Below are 13,156 nucleotides of genomic sequence, written 5' to 3' on the forward strand. Positions count from 1 at the left end.
GATGTTTTCAATTACTTGCCATGAGTAAACATATCACACACCAAGAAGATCCAGTGCATCGGTCTGGTATCTGTGCATCACCTCCAGCACACTCAGACATGCAGACCTGAGTTTGCAGAACTCAAATCTGTGAACCTCTGTCATTTGCTTAGCAGCAGCCAGGCCAGTCTCTTCCTTTCCCCACTCTGAAGCCCTGAAACCTCAAGGCTTACATCTCCCCCCAAACTCCCTTCCCCCAGCCCCAGTATGGAGCGATCACTGTACCCTGAGGGTCCTGTCATCCTGAGAGCATCTATTTTGGGCTCAAGTAACAACCCCGCTGGAATAGAGCCGTTATAGCTTAATAGCTAATAATAATATCAGTTAGCATTTATTGAAGGCTCTCCAAGACACACTTCTGTTTGCATACATTATCTCATGTAATTTTCACTGCTCCTCCCCTGACCCCAGGTATTAGCTCTATTTTACAAACCTGGAGGCTAAAGCTCAGAGAAGGCAGAAGGGGGCTTCCAAGATGTAAATGTGCATACAGTTCATCTGTAGTTCTTATTAAAATGCAGATCCCCATTCAGGATGTCCAGGGCTGGCCTGCCTCCTAAAATAAGCTCCCAATTGATTCTCATGGTATTGGTTTGTGGACCACATTTGGAGTAACAAGAGCAGAGATAACCTCTCTAAGGTCAACTATCAGGAGTCCCTGTTGTGGCTCAGCAGGTTAATAACCCGACCAGCATCTATGAAGATGTGGGTTTGATCCCTGGCCTCACTCAGTGTGTTAAGGATCCAGGGTTGCTGCAAGCTGAAGCATAGGTCATAGATGCAGCTCAGATCCCACATTGCTGTGGCTGTGGTGTAGGCTGGCAGCTGCAGCTCCAATTTGAGCCCTAGCCTGGGCCTCAGATGCAGCTGTAAAAAGAAAAAGAAAAAAAAAGAAAAAAGAAAAAAAAGATCGACTACCAGTGAGGGGAAAAATCTAAGATATGAACTCTGAACATCTGCTTCTGAAGCTGGTGCTCTTAACAGTTCTGCTGATGTGGGGAGGAGAAGAGAAAAACTGGGACAGAATTCCTTTTCCAGGAGACAAGCGTTTTCGTTGAGCAAAAGGCCTTGATGAGACATTTAGGTTGTAGAAAGCTATCCCCCTGGGTAAGGCAGGGTTGGGAAAGAAATGAGACAAAGAAATAGCTAAAGAACAGGGAAGGAGAAATGAAGAAGTGAGTCTAGAGATTGGAAGTGAGGGGAGGGGGAGGGGTAGCAAAATGGTGGGTGGCTGGAACCTAGACGGAGGAGAGAAACAGTGCCCCACCTCTGGAGGTGGGAATGATGTAAAGACTCTTACTAACTTTTTTTTTTTTTGCTTTTAAGGGCCACACCTACTATGGAAGTTCCAAGGCTAGAGGTGGAATTGGAGCTGCAGCTGCAGGCCTACATCACAGCCACAGCAACATGGGATTCAAGCCTCATCTGCGACCTACACCACAGCTCACAGCAATGCCAGATCCTTAACCCACTGAGCGAGGCCAGGGATCAAACCCTCAACCTCATGGATACTAGTCAGATTTATTTCTGCTGTGCCACAACGGGAACTCCCTAGAGTTGCTCTGCTTTTGTTTTTTGTGTTTGGCTGCACCCATGGCATGCAGAAGTTCCCAGGCCAGGGAATCAAACCCACACCATAGTGGCAACTGGAGCCATAGCAGTGACCACACCTGATCTTTAATCCACTGGCCACCAGGAAACTCCATGAGTTGATTTGATTTTGTTTATCTAGAGACGGGCCCAAGTATTTTTCAAAAGATTCTCATTGAGTCTAGTGTTCAGTTACAATGAGAACACCTACATAGAAGAAACACAAAGTGCCTCACAGGAGCCACGCACAGCTAACAGCCAGCCTCTGAATGTCAGCAGCTGTGAACGTTTTTACTTCACAAACCCAAACTCCATGAAATCATGCTATCAAACACTGGTTTTCAGAGTCCAGCTAATAGCATCACCTGGAAAGCTTGGTTTGTGTTTTGTGTATTTTTTTTTAAGATATGCTATCTGTTCACTTCATTTTACATCCCTCTTTTTATTGATGTATGGATGATTTACAATATTATATTATTGTTTACAGGTTTACAACACAGTGATTCAATATTTTTATAGACTATACTACATTTCATTATTATAAAAGGATGGCTATATTTCCCTGCACTGTACCAATAAAATACCTCTTCCCCCCCACCACCCAGGATCAAAGGGGAAAAGTTCATTTCTGGATGATGGAATCTGGGAAGGTTCCATAAATGATAATGAACAATTTAAATTGATATTACAAGTTTCTTTCGAACTGTTTTATCCCAAAACTTCAGTGAGAAATACATTTCATGTCAGTGTAACACACATATTCACATATATATCTGAAATAAAAATTGCACAAAGAAATATAAAATCCCTCTTTTGGGAGGGGTTGTTCAAACATCACTCGTCCTCATCCTGAGAGCTTCTGACCTACAGGATCTGGGGTAGAAATGAAGAATGTGCTTTTCCAACAAGTTGCCTTTCCTGATGTTGCTGGTCCAGGGACCACACTTTGAGAACTGACTCTGCAAAACAAGTACATGAAGACTCAGAACAATGAGTTCTTTTCCATCTTTCCAAGTTGGGGTGGAATGGCCAGGTGGGGGCCCTTCTGTGCCCTGGCATGACAGGTGGGAGGCCTTGGGTCAAGGCTGCCTGTAGCCAGGAGCATCCTGTAGCAGGTGTGCCTACAACTGCTGGCTAGTGGCCAGCCTCCCAGAATTTGCTGGCTGAAGGGAGGCTGAGACTAAGAGAAAGCACCTGTAACCTAGGCAACGCAGTCCTGCTCCCATGATTAGAGGCTACTTGAAATGGGGTGGGGGTGGGGCGAGGAAATGGAAATGGCTAAGAGAAGAGAAGCTTAGGACCGAATGCTCTGAATGTTTCCATGCTCACACCAGCTCTCACAGATACACACAGATACAGTTATATATTATATGTTCTTTCAACCTGGGTTGGGAGAGATGAACCAAGGGAAGGATTCTGGAAACTTCTTGGGATTTTCTGCACTGAGAGAAAAAAGTCAGACTGTCCCATTTGAGGCTGGAGGTTGCGTCATACGTGCACCTCCCTTCACCACCTGCCCACAGTCTCATCAGACCTACCCAGCCTCAAACACCATCTGTAGGCATAAGAGAACCCAGGCAGTGAGGATGGCCAGGGCAAGAACGCTGACCAGTGGAGGAGCTTCATGGTGGCCAGTGGCTAACTGTCTGGGTTAGAGCCGACCCGCTGGAGGACACACAGGGTAAAGGGAAAGAAGCAGAGGTCACAGGGGTGAGAAAAAACGTGTAGGAGGGACTGAGAAACCAAGTGGCCAGTAGGACAGCATCTTGAGAGTTGGCAGCCCTTTCTGAAGGTATGACGAGATGGCTAGGGTCTGGAGCTGCCGATGTCCCCTCAGCCATCTTCTGTACTGGCCTCTTACCCATTGAGTGTGTGGCCGAGTTGAATTAACGTCCTCCTCCCACCCCATTCCATGAAACAAGGGGTACAGGTTTGGGTCTATGGGGCACACACTGAGTTCTAAAAGTCATGCGCACATGGGATCATGTACATGTAATCATGTGCATTCTGTCACCTCACTGTGCTCTATTGGTTAGAAGCAAGTGAGGAGTTCTTTCTTCAGTCCAGGCAGGGCATCACACAGGACACAACCACAGGTGGATCACAAGGCCATCTTGAGCATCTGACAAAAATGCTGTATTTACTTTTATTTGTCATATGTGGCACATTAAAAAATGAAAAAGTGGAAGATTTTTTTTCATAGTCAATCCTAGAGACTTTATTTTCACTGACCCTTCATTCTCCCTCCTCTTTTGTGTTTTTTGAGATTCTCAATCCTACTCTATTTGTCTTATTGTGAAAAGAAGTTGTTTTCTTTTTTTTTTTTCTTTTTCTTTTTAGGACTGCACGCAAGGTATATGGAGATTTCCAGGCTAGGAGTCAAATTGGAGCTGTAGCTACTGGCCTACACCATAGCCACAGCAACACGGGATCCGAGCTGTGACTGCGACCTACACCGCAGCTCAAGGCAATACAGATCCTTAACCCACTGAGCAAGGCTAGGGATCAAACCTGCATCCTCATGGATACCAGTTGGGTTCATTAACTGCTGAGCCACGACAGGAACTCCATTATTGTGTAAAAATTTTAATGACACATAAACATACCTACAGCAAAGGCAAAAAGTCAGAAACGTATGCTATCTGATGACTTTTCATAAAGGGTTGGCAGCCAGGTAACCAGCACACACCCACCCTGAAACCCCCTCCTGCTTCCTGGCAGGCACTGCACACCCCACCCCATCAAGGTGTCCACTTTCCTTCCTCCAGTAACTTTTTCATGCCTGTCCACCCGACTTATGAAGTCATCCCAGAAGAGGGATTTTTCAGGCTTAGGAACAAGACCTGCTTAGCCAACCAGGACTGAAAAGAACCTCTGCTACAGATCCGGTGCTGAGAGGAATGATGCCCTGGCTCAGGGAGAAATGAGCTGCGGGAATTTGCAGATTGACGCCTCCTCCCCACCAGAGCAAAAACTCATGTTCAAGGGAATCAGAGGCCGAGAGGAGGAAAGCTACTGTCAGGTGCTCCTTGACATAAGTCTCTGCTTCTGGACTCAAGTGAATTTCTCACCAGGGAAGTAAAGAAAACTTGAAGATGTGATTGGGAAAGTAAGAATTCTCTAAGGCAGCACTGTTCAATAGAAATATAATGCAATTCATATGATGCGATTTTAAAATTGGAGGGGGGGGGGTTAGCTGCAGGAAACCAAGGAAGAGGAAATAAGCTTTAATCATTTTAAGAATTAAATATATTAAATAATTTAATTTTAATACTATTTTCATGAAATATAACCTAAATATCAAGATAACTTAAAATCAAAATAAAACTAGTAATGAGATATGGATGAGATATTGAAATACAATGAGATATTTTACATTTTTTCGGGGTGCAAAGTCTCTGAAATCAGTGCTTTAAGGCAAGTGTTTTATGTATCAGTCCAGAGTCACCACATTTCAACAGCTCAGTAGCATATGTGGCTGGTGGCTACCATGTTGGAAAGTACAGTTCTAAGAAATCAGAAAGAGATGCCAGGACACAAGCAAAAATAAAAAAATATATCCAACTTAAAAAACACTCAAGAGTGGGTTGCAATGATATGCAGGAAACAATGATATGTGTCATTCATGACACATTTTTGCATGCAGGGGATAGAAAGAACTCGAAGCTTCTGCCCTCAAGGACCTCATCATCTAGCAAGGGAGACAGACTGGGATAGACGATTATAACATCAGGCGGCAGATGCAGTGCCAGAGATAAGCACGAGGGAGCAGAGAGATGGGCCATCCACGAGGGAGGGAGGCTGAAAAACAGAGCTCTAATATCACCATCCATTACAGCTGGTTAAGGTCCCTGAAGTTCTCATCATTCATGAAATTCTCATCATTTCAGGAGTTCTGCGTCATGAAAACAACCTGGTTAAAATGCAAATACCCACTCAGGCAGGGCGAGCACGTCAACTCAGGCAAGCCCATTTACATGCATTACTTTTTGAAACCAGATTGATTTGTGTTCTTTGGCAGAAAACAAAGCTGGAGGTATGAGAAAGATCCGAGATAAAAGGCTTAGATGTGGAGCACTCAGGGCCTGGAAGGCTTCTGAGATGAGATATTCAAAGGACAAAGGGAGCAGTGCAAGTGAAGACTAAGGCATCAGGCAGAGAGGAAGGACACCGCCCGACTTGATACGTTAGAAGCTAGTCCAGACCAGTCTTTATCCTAACACATGACAGCCCAGAGATCCTCAAAGCATGGCCCTCAGACCCCCTGCAACAGATTCACTCACACATAACTTCTAAAAATGCATAGTCCTGAGCCCAGCCCCAGACCACCTGTGGTAGAAAGTATTACTATTCCCAATCATTTGCTCCTTCTTTCTTCTAAGATGATTATTCACCTTTGATACAAGAGGGGCATGCCCCTCTGGGGGCTGTTCCTTCAATCTTTGTCCTTAAGTGAAGATAGTACGGCAGACTGATAAAATAAAAATGTTATCGTTTCACATTACAGTCAACATGCCCTATGAGTGAGAAACACACCTCTTCTTGTTATAAGCCACTGAGATGTGGGGTTTATTTGTTACTGCAGTATTTCCCAGCCAAAGCTGATTGAAACACCTGCTGAATCAAAATTCCCAGAGAGGGTGGATCCTATGAATCTGCATTTTAATACACTTCCTGTATGACCCTCATGCTCACGAATGACCCCTGAGCAAAGAATCTGCTTTGAGAAGTGAACCTTACATCAACTGGAAAGTTGAATGTTGGCCACAAATCCCACAGACACTTAGAGTTGTAGGTTTCAGTAGTGCGGTGCACATATAAGACTTATTTCTGTCACACTCCTAGAAAGCAAGGAAAACTAAAGCAAGGTGGAGGCAGCATCAGCAAGAATTGTTGAGTTCCTGCTTCATGCAGGTTCCCAGCCAGGTGCTATAGGCAAGTTCCTTGTACCAATGCTGAGAGTCCCCCAGCCTTCAAGGCTTCTCTTTCATGGTGCCCTGGCAGTGGGAGTTTTGTCTTTCAGAGTTGGGCAGAAATGGGCTTCCCCAGTCCTCTTATCAAACCAGGGGCCTTGGTGGGAGGGTGATGGCAATTCTACTGAGAAAGTCAACTCTCATTCCAGAGTGGAAGCCTTCTTTGCTTGCTCAGGGCAACTGTCCACTTTTAATAGTCATGGCAGCTTCCATCTATGCTTATTCTGGAATACAAACCTGATAACGAAACACTAAGACTCTATACCCTCCAGACTCCTTGCCAGGGCATAGAAGGCCCTTTATAAACTAATCTGGGCTTACCTTTCTGGTCTCCCCCCTCCAGTGTCACCTCCACCACCACCCCCCTCCTGGAGACTCCAGTCATTCAAATATTTTGCAGTCAAATCACCACTCTCTCTCACCTCTGGGCTTTTGCACATTCTGTTCCCCTGCCTGGAATATGCTAAACCGGGTAATTCTATGGCTCAGTGTCTGTGTCACCCCTTTTAGGAAGACTTCCCCGACAACCCCATGCCCTCAAAAGGAAAACAAAAAATGAAAAACTAGGAGAGATGGCCCTCTGACAGGCTTAGCTAACAGCACTATTTCCTTGCTTCTTTACTATCACAGTGGGTGGAAACTAACCATTTAAACATCCATCCACTGCTCTGTTAGTTTGCAAGCACCGAGAGGAGGGCCTCTCTGTTGCCTACCACAGTATCTGCTCCAGCTGACACCTTGCCTGTCACACAGCAGGTGTTCAGTAAGTATTTGTGGAATGAATGAATCAACAAGGAATATACAAACCCTGAGAACAGTGTCCTTTCTGAAATTGTTTGGGGTTGGAATGCAGATGATTCTCAAAATATTTTCTCACTGTCCCATGAATTCGTCAATAACTTATCTCATTCTCACTCCACACCCACTTCCTCTTCTGTTTTCTGGGCTCCTTGGGGTTATGGGCCTGACCACCGACTGAGTTCTCCCTGGGCTGAATGAAGACTTGGGTGGGCCACTGGGCTCATCACTGGCTCACTGAGCACCTACTATGTGCCGGCACCAAATGTGTATCTCAAAGATTGCTCCCACAATCCCAGGAGGACAATTTCATTATTTTTTAACCCACTTAAAATTGTGAAATACAGCATTTGAACAAACATGAAAAACTTAGAGGGCTTAACAAAGTGTAACCCACAAACAGCTGTTGAACCACCAGCCAGTCAGGTAAGGTGACTTTCCACACTCCAGAGCCTCCAGTGTCCATCTGGCTGCAAGCTTCTCCCTCCCTCTAAGGTGAGCACTTTTTTTTTTTTTTTTTTTTAAGTTTTACTGCAATATAGTTGATTTACAAGGCTATGATAATTTCTGCTATACAGCAAAGTGATTCAATTCTACATAAACACGCATCCATTCTTTTTCAGATTCTTTTCCCAGAGAGATTATCACAGAATACTGGGTAGAGTTCTCTGGGCTCTACAGCAGGTCCCTGTTGGCCAATCATTCCATATACCTCAGTGTGCATATGCCAATCCCAGACCCCCAGTCCATCCCTCCCACCACCTCTCTCCTTTGGTAACCGTAAGTTTGTTTTCAAAGTCGGGGAGTCTATTTCTGTTCTGCTAGTAAGTTCATTTGTATCCTGTCGATTCCACATATAAGTGATATCACATGATGTTTGCCTTTGACTGCCTAACTTCACTTTATATGATAGTTTCTAGGTCAATCCATGTTGCTGCAAATGGCTTCACTGAAGGCACCTAAGCGTGCTTCCCTAAACAATAGAGTATTGTGCTTTTGATAATCTCTTTTAGTCAGGTATAACTCACATACAACAAATAGCAAGTAATTAAAGAGCAGGTTTTGAGGTGGATTTCACTATGATCTCAGTTTCTCAGATGAGGACCTGGAGGCCCAAAGAGTGAGGTGGGCTCTTCTGGCGTCCCCCCCACCCCCACCCCCACCACTGCGCCAGCCCGAACACACCCTGAGCGCAGGTTTTGCCTCCACAGCTTCAACATGGTTCCCCTACCCCCTCTCCAGTCTCCACCCCCCAACGTGGGAAACCACAGGTGGCTGGATCCAGCCTGGACCCCAGGAAGTCTGGGCCGAGAGCAGAAGGGAAGGGAAGAAATCAATCTACATCTGGGCTTTGTTTTCCAGACTTTTCAGGTTCAAGTAAAACAAAACTTTCCCCTCTCTCTTTCCTCTCTTGCTGCTCTCTGACCCGCCCAGCCCTCCCCGAGCAGGAGCAGAGGGGAGGCACCGAGGCAAGGAACCCAGGTCAGAACCATTCAGGTCCTCATTCTTCTAACTGAATCGCTGAGAAAAATCTGCTGTATTTTCACTAACAAAGAAGCATGTGAAGATGCTCTAGGAATTAAGGATTATCCTCAGATACGTGCATTGAGCACAGCAGGAAACCAGCAACCCATGGTTCAAATACCAAGTGTGCCTTTCTGCTGCTGGGGACCTTGGGCAGGGTCTCTACTGCCCTGATCTGCCTCAGTGTCTTTCTTTAATGTGGGATCATAGAACCCCCTACTCCTAAGTGGTTGGGAGAATCCACTGCGATGTTTTCTGTAAAGCATTTAGCATGGTGCCTGGCACTCAGGAAGGGTTTTGTTATTTTTTAAAAAATCATTATTATTATCTTTTCAATCTGATTTTATTATTTTTATTATCATTTTGTTAAATGATAAATAGTAATTTTTATTATTTTTTTTATCATCACCAATTTAAAAAAAACCCTGCAGAGTGACAGAGTGACAGGGGACCTTGGTCTATGTAAACCCCTCAAGTGTGTGCCCCACCTCCTTTGTTCTGGAGCATTCCAGCAGGCATGGAAGGAATGCCCCCTGACCATCCTACTGAGGACCTGGACTCTGATGGCACCAGCGGCAGAGGCAGCCAATAAGACCTGGGTGGGGCTGAATAGCAGAGACAGGGGTTCATCATCATCTGAAATGGAAGATGGTAGTCCCAGGAAGCCACCTGCCAAGGAGACCACTGGAGTGACCAGGGAGAGGGGCAATGTGGGGCCTTCCTAGGGCTGTGTCATCAAGCAAAGAGCATCCCTACACCCACTGCATCTCCTGGCTCCATCTCACGTACACAGCTCCTCACCCTGGGGAACCTGGCCGCTTCCTCCCTAGCTCTCCCTCCCTCTGCCTCCCCATCCTTTTCTTTCTCTGGGTCTAAGAGTCTCCATCTCCAAAGATGAGGGGTTTTCCTAGGGCTGCCCTGACATATCGCCATGACCGTGATGTCTTCAAACAACATAGCTTCATGTTCTCACTATTCTGGAGGTTGGAAATCAAGTTGTCTGCCGAGCTGATTCCTTCTGGAGGGTCTGAAGGGGAATGGGCTCCCTGCTTTTCTCCCAGCTTCTGGGGGCCATCAGCCTTCTTGGATGTTCCTTGGCTTCTAAACACATCACTCCAACTCCTGCCCCCTCTTCAGGTAGCCACCCTCTCTGGGTATCACATCGACCTCCCTTTCACTAATACAGACACCGGTCATTGGATTTAGGGCCCACCCTAATCCTCGTGCCATCTCATCTTCAGATCTTTAACTTAATTACATCTTACAAATTAATTACCAAGTTAATTAATTTGGAAAGAAACACTTTCTCCAAATGAGGTCCCGTTTTGAGGTTCTGGGTGAGTATATGTCTTTCGAGGAGCCACCATGTAACCCACTCAACACTTTCTCTCTTTTTTCTCCACTTGCCCATTTTTAATTTCTTCCCCTTTCTCCCCCTCCTCTCTTTGCTTCTTCCTGTCCTTCCCTCCCCCTCTCTCTCCCTCCCCCTCCTTCCCTCCTCCTCTTTCTCTCACGACCATAATCTCATGTGAATTTATGGAGCTAGTGCCCAGCAACAGTCAGTTTAGAATGTTTAATTAAAAATTCTTGGAGAAAGAATTTGACTGGATCAGCCTAGTCAAGTGTCCAATCAGCTGTGGGCCGGAGGGCAAAGTTTGTTACCAGGTAATTAGTGAGCAGGTGCAGGCAGGGTGGCCTGGCTCCCATAGGAGGTAGTGGCGCCCTAGATGGACCTGCCTCTAAATGGGTCCACTGTGTGTGTTATCAGGACTGGTTGACCAGTGCCTGCAGGTAATGGAGTGTTAACAGAACTTCCAGATCCCTTTCTCTTGCTTAGATTTAATAAACCCACTCTGTCTGGGCCTATATTCAATGTATATTCAATGTCAGGAGGTGTAGATTTTTTCTTTCTTTTTTCTTTTTAGGGCCGCAGCCACAGCACATGGAAGATCCTGGACTAGGGAATGATTCAGAGCTACAGCTGCCAGCCATAGCCACAGCCACAGCAACACCAGATCCAAGCCATGTCTGTGACCTATGCTGCAGTCAGAGGCAATGCCAGATTCATTTTCTAACTTGCTTGACTGAGAGCTTCACATGGGGGAAGATGTTTTGTTTAAAATGTAGATTATCAGGTGCCTTATCTAGAATTTGCACTTTTGTGTGTGTCTTTTTAGGGCTGCACCCTTGGCATGTGGAAGTTCCCGGGCTAAGGGTCAAATCAGAACTGCCAGCCTATGCCACAGCAATGCCAGCCTATGCCAGCAACGCCTGATCCACCCACTGAGCGGGGCCAGGGATCAAACCTGCATCCTCATGGATACCTGTCAGGTTTTTACTGCGGAGCCACAATAGCAACTGCTATAAAGTGCATTTTAACCAACACTCCTGAAGATTCTTATAGTCAGAAAAATGTGGAAAATATCACCATAGGGCACAGTATCTTTCCAATGTCAAAAATTCTATCTCGTTCCCCAAGTCTGCCCCCGATCATAAATTCCTTTGAAGTTCAACCAACCCAGAGAGAAAACACAGCAAAATCGTGCAATACCAGACCTGGGAGTGAGGTGTGAATGTGGCTAAAAACGTGGGATTTGTGGCTACTGCACAGAGTTCAGTCTTCTGGCCAGTGCCCTGGGACTCTGTGACCTCCTTAAGCCTTGTAACCATCATAAAAAGTGTAGATGGTAATATTCTCATTGGTTTGTCATGAAGATTAAAGACAGGAGTGAACCTAAGAGAGATGTTTTGAGCATTTCCTCTGTTGAATGTGAGCTGGGCTGTCTCTCAAAGCAGCCAGCATCGCAGATGGCAGCTGTGGCACAGCACGGATGGCCTCATGCCGGGGGCTGGAGCTGCTGTCACACCTGGCCTGGTAGCCCCGTGAGCTTGGCTTGAAAGGAATTGAGGTTCTCCGAGGAAAGAGGACAATGGGTGGCAGGGGATGACTCCTGTGTTAGAAACAACCAGCTGTCTGACATCTCTTCTTGGGGCATCTTAAGGAAATTCTCAAGTCCACAACCAAATAGAGGGACCAGTACAATGACTCCAGGTACCCACTGTCCAGCTGTACAACCCATCTTTGGCCATTCTTATATCATCTCTCTCCCTTCCTCACTACCTCCGGCATGCCAACCCTGGAGTATTAGAAAGCAATTGTAATTTTTGCACTATTTTTTTTTCTTTCTTAAACAGACTTTTTTCTTTTTTTTAGCGCTTTTACATTTACACTAAAATTGAGGGAAAAACATAGAGGTTCCCCTATAACCCCTGCCCCCTGCACACACAGCCTCCCCCATAATCAGCAGCCCCCACCTGAGTGGTCATTTGTGCAATCGATGAATGCTCATGGACACATCTTTATCATTCAGAGTCCATAGTTCATCTCAGGGGTCAGTCTTGGGGTTGTACACTCTATCAGTTTAGACAAACGTACAATGACATGAAGCTGTTCCCCTTTGAAATGCCATGGTATGTGTTTCTGACAGATAACCACCTGCCATCACATTACGAGCCTCCTGCTGGGAAGCAGTGGACAGCACTGACACCACCTTCCAAGGAGAGTGGCCACGAGGCTGAGCCTGAATTGAATCAAGCTCTGGAGTTTACAGGAATTTCAGCGAGTGGGGATGGGGTAGGGGGGCACACGTTCAAAATCCTCACATGGGAAAAATCAGTTAAATCTGTAAGGTGGTGTGTTCTACAGGCTAGATAACCCAGGGTTTTTTTTTTAACTAAAAAGAAGGAGTTCCCACCATGGTGAGGTGGGTTAGGAATCTGACTGCAGCACCTTGGGTTGCTGTGGAGGAGGGGGTTCAATCTCTGGCCTGGCACAGTGTGTTAAAGGATCCAGCACTGCTGCAGCTGTGATACAGGTCGCAGCTGTGGCTCAAATTCAGTCCCTTGCCTGGGAATTTCCATATGCCATGGGTGTTGACATTTAAAAAGAAAAAAGGGAAGGAAAACTATTACAGATTGAAACAGACTCAAGAGATCTATCAACCAAATGCAATGTGGGGGTCAGGAGAGAAATTCTTGCTTGGAATAAATCAATCATAAATTAGAGGGGCTGGGCATGAAATGGTAATAGAGGATTATTGTTACTTTGGGGGGTATTATAATAGCATTGTGGTTATTATTATCATTTAAGTTCTCATCAACTTTTTTTTTTTTTTTTTTTTTTACGGCCCCACCTGAGGCATATGGAGGTTCCCAGGCTAGGAGTCGAGTGG

The 13,156-nt window shown here is 45.7% G+C and overlaps 1 protein-coding gene across 3 annotated transcripts in view; it reads right to left on the reverse strand.

The window, feature by feature from the left end:
* SHQ1 (SHQ1, H/ACA ribonucleoprotein assembly factor) overlaps positions 1-13,156 on the reverse strand; it is a 287,083-nt gene that overhangs the window by 9,191 nt on the left and 264,736 nt on the right. The window contains exon 15 of one of the 3 annotated variants that reach the window (XR_014823536.1): positions 2,322-3,751. The exons of the other annotated variants lie outside the window; for them this stretch is intronic. The gene's annotated coding sequence lies outside the window, so the exon portion shown is untranslated. Of the gene's footprint in view, positions 1-2,321; positions 3,752-13,156 lie in introns of those variants that run through there. 3 annotated transcript variants of the gene reach the window in all.

This window comes from Sus scrofa, chromosome 13 (genome assembly GCF_054392235.1).
Source record: "Sus scrofa isolate SSC_HxYL_T2T_F1_AM1 chromosome 13, Sscrofa_HxYL_maternal_Yorkshire_Landrace_v2.0, whole genome shotgun sequence".
Lineage (NCBI taxonomy): Eukaryota > Metazoa > Chordata > Mammalia > Artiodactyla > Suidae > Sus > Sus scrofa.